This window comes from Polypterus senegalus, chromosome 1, assembly GCF_016835505.1.
Source record: "Polypterus senegalus isolate Bchr_013 chromosome 1, ASM1683550v1, whole genome shotgun sequence".
Classification (NCBI taxonomy): Eukaryota; Metazoa; Chordata; class Cladistia; order Polypteriformes; family Polypteridae; genus Polypterus; species Polypterus senegalus.
Genome location: NC_053154.1, coordinates 171114960 through 171121226, shown reverse-complemented (window position 1 = coordinate 171121226; position 6267 = coordinate 171114960).

Here is a 6267-nt window from a genome sequence, read left to right as displayed (position 1 = left end):
TACTCATGTCTCTTTTTTCATTTTCTCTTCCTTGCATTTTTGTCCAAATTCCTTTCTTCATAGTTTCCACACAATTAACAAAGAGTGGACACAGCTGCAAATGACAGTAAATGCTAAAGGAGGAGCATCGAGTTCAATGTCACAACCACCAGTTTGCTCAATAACAACAACAACAACAAAATTCTAAATAAATACAGCAGCAATATCTCAAGAAACCCTAACCCCAACCCTAACCCAGACCTGGAGAATCAATCTCTCCTTGTGTTTAAAACACACAGATGGTGATACAGTTCCTTAAGAATGTAAATAAATAAATGAAGGTAGGGGTTAACAGAGTAAAGATAAAAACTGTTGACAAAGTGGTTAGTGCTGCTGCCAAGAAGCTTCAAAAATGCCAAATAAAGGGATATCTATCTATCTATCTATCTATCTATCTATCTATCTATCTATCTATCTATCATTAACTCATCACTATCTATCTATACGTTATATTCATTTACTAAGCAAATTTTTGCATACAGCTCTACATCTGTTTATCCATGCAATTGTCTAATCTGCCAATCACGTGGCTGTAGTGCGATGCATAAAATCATGCAGGTAAAGAGACTCAGTTAAGATTGACATTAAACACCAAAATGGACAAAAAATATGATCTCAGTGATTTTGATTGTGGAATGTTTGTTGGTACAGGCAGATTTTTGAATATCTCGTGGGATTTTCTCAAAACAGAGTTTACTTACATCCCAGCATGATCACTGTGTGGGTGGCATCTGCATGGGTTACTGATGTCTGTGTATATTTCCCTCTCATGTCCCAAACACAAGCAGGTTCATTTCACTGGTAGCTCAGTGGGAGTGTGAGCAGGTCTTGAAATGGCAGGGCAACCTGTCCAGGGCTGGTTCCTGCCATGTGCTGCATCTGCTTTATAATAGAATTAAGAAGGTTCTGATGGGAATGTTTAATTAGGATTGGAGTCCAGTCTTAAAGAGGAATTCTTTGAAATGTATAGCAGTCTATGAGAACAGTTATTACCCTCCTTAGCATTAGACATGAGCATCACTGGGGCTGTAAAAACTGTGTCCGTGTGTCATTTGGGCAACTGTATAGACACATCTTATGTTAGCATTTGACCTGAGAATTACTCGGTCTGTAAAAGTATCAGTGCCATGCATTGCTCGGGAAACAAAATAGGCAAGTCTTGTGTAAACGACTGGCCCAAGTGTTACCCAGGCAATGCTAAAGATACGTCTTCTCCTAGCCTCATGATGGCATCTCGTAAGAAATGTTTTTCAGTAGCCCAGGTGTTGCGTGCTCTTGACAGTGATATGAGCAGTGATGACTTAGTGAATCTGTCCTTAAGCAGTGAAATTGGAATGGATATTAAATTTGAAAGTGATTTTGATGAATCAGAATGTGGCGGACAAGTCAATCGCACATGTTCAGTTTGCTATTCAAAAGCTGATCAGTCAGGAAAGAAAATCTGCATGGAATCACACAACTATTGTCCCAACGGTGATGCTGGATTGAGTTTGTCACCGTGCTTCAGGATATACCATACAAACGAACACATTTTGACAGTGTAAATGGTATTAGGATCATCATCATTATCAGTATTATTATAATTCATTATTATTTGTATCATTATTACACTTTCTACATGTCTGACTTTGTACTTATAGGTTTTTTTTTCACGTCTTACAATAGAAAGATGATATTTAATAAAAATGCAATTTTTTTCGAGAAAAAAACTAATGCTAAGGAGGCAACGTGAAATATAATAATGTTCTTCAAAACAAAACAGTTTCTGTAGTATTTACATTTATGTACTTGTGTGACGCCTTTATCCAAGGCAATGATACAACTGATTACATTTTTTTGGTTTTCCAATTGGAGCTCAGGCAGGTCAAGTGATATGCTTAGGGTCACACAGTCTCAGTAGGAGGATTTGAACCTATATCATCAGGGTTTAAAGTTCAGCTACTACACCATGCTGCATGCCTACTAAATTAAATATTATGACAATTAAATGACAGTACTTTGACAACCAGTTATTAAAAGGAAAATTATTTAACAAAAATATGTTTGGAGGGCATCATGTGTATTACTTGTTAGGCTTTATAAAATGTTTAAGTTCCTTAGGTAATCTTTTATTATCCATACATATTCTGACCATCTACCAGCACATATTCCCTAAACATTTTAAAGCATCGCCTGTTATAAAACCACCATTTCCTTGAAGGCTATTTCTTATTAAAAATGATAAAGGACCACAAGGTCAAGGTAAATCTGCTCAGAGCAAAGCAGGCTTAGATGAAAAATAACATAATATTCTTAAACACTGTTGTGAGGGCCAATGAAGAAAGCAACTCTGAATAGTTGCCAGGCTGTTGAAGGGCCCACTCACACCCACGGCAATATTTATGTGAGTTTATAACTGTCAATTAAAATAACATTAAAGTCTTTTGGATGTGGGAAAAAGGACAGAATACCCAAAGAAAAGTTCCCACGGATAAGGAGAGAACATTTTGGAGCGTCTAGGCCAGCAGTGCCAATGGCCAGCTTCACCATGTATCTATATTTTATCTATTTCAATAGGTCTGCTGAAAAAGGTTTAAATAGCAGATTTGAAAGGTGAAGTTTGATGAGCAAAAGATCTTCAAATTCCAGAAGTCTAAAACAGATTGAGTTCCAGGAAATGTGATGGTGCAGATCCCAGAGCAGGTTTCATGTTTTTACCTTTTACCTGCACATTTCACGGCCTAAGGTAAGATTTCAGTATGGTGGACTAATTATAGGGGAGCTGCCTGTAAGGCAATCAAGAAATAAAAGGTGAGGGACAATGGTAGTAAAAACATGAGCCTTTATATTATAAACAATGCATGATTTCTTGCCATTCTTTAAAGGGATTTCTTGCAGGTTTTGCTTCATTTTTTCACTCCTGTTCTTTTTCAGACAGTTTTATTGGCTGAGCACATAGCAATTATTTGAGTCTAGACTTATCTTTCTTCAGATGTTTTTCTGCGTTGTTTTCATATTTAGTGCATTTCTTGTAGGTTTATACAACAGTAGACTTTAAGAGCATTTTCCTTTTAAAGTTTTTTTTTATTCCTGAGGTGCATCTGCGATCCTCTAGTGGCTCAAATCAATAACGACACCAAAATGTTTACTCTGTTTTTTCACTTGGTTGGTTTATCGTTATCATTTTTATTTTTAATGGTTTGTGATTGTGTGTTGGGTATGTATTGATGTGTATGTATGTGATATGTGGGCTTTGTAGTGCATGATCTCAGATAATAATATTGCAATGACCTCGCTGAATGAACAATGCAGAAGCCATTTTTATAAGTGATTCCAAAGGTAACGTAATCATTTCAGAAGATATGAAGTGTGTGGGTCTCAAAAACACCCCTAAACAATAAGGCAAGTCCACCTTCGTCCTGACTGTTTCTTGCCTTTCCCTCACTCATTCCGCTGGCTTAAATCTGTATTTTCACACTGTCCAATGTAATCCTCTCCTTCGGACATTTTGACGCCAGTTTGTCAGCATTTATCTCTTACACAGTTGCAGGAGAATAGCATTAAAAACATTCACTTCACTTTTAATTTGCTTTTCCTTGAAAGTGCCATGGTGGCCACATGCATGTCATGTTTTTGCTAGTGATTTGCATCTTTGTACATTTTCCAGTTTCCTTCCTTTTCTCTTTCATTCGATAGTTAATTAACTGTATTTCCTGCTATTTTTACACATTGAGCCAAGTGCGACAGACCCACTGTTCTCTAATCTAACCTAATCTAATCTAATCTAAAGCATTTATAAAGTAGTTATGTATTTCTGTATAATATAGCATATTAAAATAACTTCACTTTGGTCTGAAGGTGCCTTAAGTGGGTAATAATATGGCTCACAGCACTTTATACTTCAGAATGAGGCTTGTGAATTTATGAATAATGCTTAGAAAGATGAGATGAAGCTCTAGTATTCATCAGTCATTACCAGCATATCACAAACCACTTTACTGGTGCTTAATACATATTTAGATTAAAATAAACATGTTAAGGTCTTGTTGTATACCATTTAATAAGTAATACATGCAACTGAGGCAGTACCATTATTATGTTTGGACTGCAATTGGCAATGCCAATTCATTATTAGATATGACTCAACTGTAAGGTTACAACTATTGCCTAAAACAGTGTCAGACAGGTTTCAAAGGCGTTTTAATGGCTAGATATTTCACCTGTGAGCCCAAATTTGACTCTACTCTGGATGACTTGAGACCATGGAACAAATAATGAGGGAAATACATGATTGAAGAAAAAGTTTAAAATATAATGGTCACGGATCGAACCCGTGTTTGAAAAGCAAGTATGATAACAATTGCCCTACCACCACAACCTGCGAAGTGCTCTTTCCCAGTCGATAAATCAAACTCAGGTATTTCATGCTATTTGGTACAGCCTTGAGTCACCCTGTTGGACAGACTAGGCTGAAATTATATGTTAAACACCTAACTTATGGTACAGAGTGCTTATGTGCCAAATGTCAATTCTGTGTCTTAAAAAACAAAGCTGTTCGTTAATACCTTCCATTATATATCTTCCTTCTTATTTGTCTGGTTTTTTTGTTTTCCATTTTGCAATGTTTGAAATGCTGAAATGAGAATATTCAGATAAGATTAGCGAAGAAAAGAATGGCACAAATAGTTTGGTGTGATGGTGTGGTACCGCTGAACAGCTTTTCCACTTAAGAACTATAGGGTGTGACCGGAAGGGGGCATTGCAGCACCCCAAAGTCCAGACACAAGCACAGCAACACAAGTCCTGGGCTCAAATCAAGGACTTATTACAATAAATTACCTCAACAAAGGTTTCTTTGTAATAATAACTCCAGCACAAGCATAATCCCAAGTCTCTTCTTCTCTTGTTCCTTCTTTCGCTCCACCAGGTGAGCTTGGTCTGTCCTCTACTCCTGAACCCAACTAACCTGGCTGAGGCACAGCAGCTCCTTATATCTGCAATCTAGGAGTACCTCTGTTGCCTCGGCAGAGCCAAACATCTTCCCCTGCAGGCCCTCATTGAACCTGACAGGCCTGCCCCATGCATAGTCCCAGCATTGTCTGTGTGGGAATCCTAACTCATGGATGCTGCCATCTAGCCTATCAAGGGAGAAAATAGTCCAAGCGGCTTTGGGCATGTACCAAATTAACATCTTTCTGGATAAAAAATTTTAAATTCCTATCTGTCAGCCTTGGTGTCACAATCCCTCCTAATCCATTAATAGCTGTGTTTGGCGTACTCCCAGATGTGCTTAAAGCAGAGAAGGACAAACAAACTGTAATTGCCTTTACTTCACTACTAGCACGTAGACTTGTCTTGCTCAACTAGAAGAATCACCCTTTTAAGTCAGTGGGTAACTGATGTTATATACTATTCGAAATTGACAAAAATCAAATTCTCACTTAAAGGATCTGTTCAAGACTTATTAAAAACCTGGCAGGACCTAATCAATAACATTTTAGCATTTTAGAATAAGCATTTATATTGGGAGAAAAGACTCATTTCTCTCTTTACTTCACTCAATAGTTTTACTCTAGCTGTTTGCCTTCCCCTCTTTCTCATGGGTGGGGGTTGATTTGAATTTAGCTTTGTTAAGTTTTGACTTGATAATAAATTCAATAAAAGATCAAAAGAACAAAATAGTCTGAGTGGGATAATTCCCCCAGTTCTATCACTATATTGGCCTCCCAGCCAGGTAAGGAACCTGGACCTGTACCAGCTGGAATGCCATTGTAACCAGTTGTCTGGCAGGAAACATCTTTCCTTATTTCCTGCTTTTTTTCTTCCCCTGGCAAGGATATGGCCTGGAGATTATCCCGACAGGGACAACAGATTATTTATGCTGTCTATTACAGTGCCAGAAAAACTCAACACCAACACTGAAGAACTAAATAAATATCTAGTTTGGTAAATCCCTGTTAATTCATACTGGTGTTGAGGCCCAAAATAAGACAAAAACACACGATACTCCAAAGTCATCCAGCCAGATGTCCACATTGCAAGTTATTAATGAGATGGCACACACTTAATGTGCTGGACATTTGTTCTCTCTGTATGGTATTGTTCACAGGAGTAGCACAATGAGCTACCTATCTAATACATTTATTTATTTATTTTTAATGTAATTTATTTATGTATCTAAACTAAACACAGAGCTCCTGAACTGGTGTATATTGTACATATATATTTATGAGTTATAAATATATGTAT